Source organism: Octopus bimaculoides, chromosome 6, assembly GCF_001194135.2.
Source record: "Octopus bimaculoides isolate UCB-OBI-ISO-001 chromosome 6, ASM119413v2, whole genome shotgun sequence".
Lineage (NCBI taxonomy): Eukaryota > Metazoa > Mollusca > Cephalopoda > Octopoda > Octopodidae > Octopus > Octopus bimaculoides.
In genome coordinates this window covers 104,414,665-104,416,531 of record NC_068986.1, presented here as the reverse complement: position 1 = coordinate 104,416,531, position 1,867 = coordinate 104,414,665, and positions in this window count along the sequence as shown.

Here is a 1,867-nt window from a genome sequence, read left to right as displayed (position 1 = left end):
GAGACCGACAGAACAAGTACTAGGCTTACAAAGAATAAGTCCTGGGGGTCAATTTGCTCGACTAAAAGGCGTTGCTCCAGCATGGCCACAGTCAAATGACTGAAAGAAAAAAAAACTGCTTCGAAATTTCCAGCTTCTGTATTATTGGTATAAATTAACATTTATACCAATAATGATGGGTACACTTAATTTTATGAATAAATGCTTAATTGTCAATCTGGATAAGCTCGGTTTTCAGAAAAAGAAATTCCCCAGCTATCTCGCACAATATAAATACCTACAGTCTTTGAGTGGAGCAGTAAAACTATGCAAGACTTTTCTCAAGATTAAAAGTGAAACTGTCTTATCTATATTTCAATGATAGAGCTTTGTAATGCGGTGAGGTGGCTGAAACGTCAGCAAATCGGGCGAAATGCTTAGCGGTATTTCGTCTGTCTTTATGTTCTGAGTCCAAATTCGTCGATGTCGACTTTGCCTTTCATCATTTCGTGGTCGATAAATTAAGTACCAGTTACGCACTGGGGTCGATATAATCGACTTAATCCGTTTGTCTGTCCTTGTTTGTCCCCTCTGTGTGTAGCCCCTTGTGGGCAGTAAAGAAATAGGTATTTCGTCTGTCTTTATGTTCTGAGTTCAAATTCGTTGATGTCGACTCTGCCTTTCATCATTTTGTGGTCGATAAATTAAGTACCAGTTACGCACTGGGATCGATGTAATCGACGTAATCCCTTTGTTTGTCTCCTCTATGTTTTGCCTCTTGTGGGCAATAAAGAAATAAGAATCGTTAGCAGGCTGGACAAATGCTTAGCGGTATTTCGTCTGCCGTTACGTACTGAGTTCAAATTCAGCCAAGGTCAACTTTGCCTTTCATTCTTTCGGGGACGATAAATTAAGTACCAGTTACGCACTGTAGTCGATGTAATTGATTTAATACCATTGTCTGTCCTTGTTTGTTTGTCCCCTCTATGTTTAGCCCGTTGTGGGCAATAAAGAAATAAGAATTTAATTAAGTGATTTGCATCCCGAGTTCAAATCCAGCCGAGGTCAACTTCACCTTCAATTTTTGTGAGGTCGATAAAAAATGAAGTACCGTTCAAGTATCATACTATCTCACTTCTCTCCTCCAAATCCCCCTCTTCTTCCTCCTCCCCCTCCTCTTCATCATCATCATCATCATCGTCGTCGTCATCAAAATTGCTGTACTTGAGCCTAAGAGTTCTGAGAAAGTTGCTGGTTAGGGATGTTAGAGGGAGGTATGGAAAACAAGTGGGTAGGTCCACCGAAGATTGGGAGATGTTCTGCATGTGTGAATGTACGAAGAGTTTGTTTATAAAAGTCCTGTTGTTTAAGAGCGATAAGACCAAGAAAAGACAGAAATGGACGCGTATGTGTGCAAGACGTATCTATACGTATATATCATTCTCAATCTATCTCATTTCCTCTCTCTCTCTCTCTCTCTCTCTCTCTCTCTCTCTCTCTTTTACTTCTCTTTCTCTCTCTCCCTTTCTAGATAAGGGAAGACAGAGAGAGAGAGAGAGAGAGAGAGAGAGAGAGAGAGAGAGAGAGAGAGAGAGAGAGAGAGAAGGAGGAAGGGACAAACAGTGAAGTGATATAAGGGCTGTGACAGAGATAAGTCACAGTGTTTTCTCAACAAAAATGAAAATGTACGATAGCGGAAGGTTAGAAAAGGCGATGGTTATGTTGGGAAAAGGAGCACTCGTTGACGGTGGCGGTCAAGGTGGCGGTGGTGGTGGTGATGGTGGTGGTGGTAGTAGTAGTTGCGGAGATATGGTGGCTGTAATGGTGGTGGTGATGGTGGTAGAAGCGGAGATATGGTGGTTGTAGTGGTGCTGGTGGTGGTAGTAGT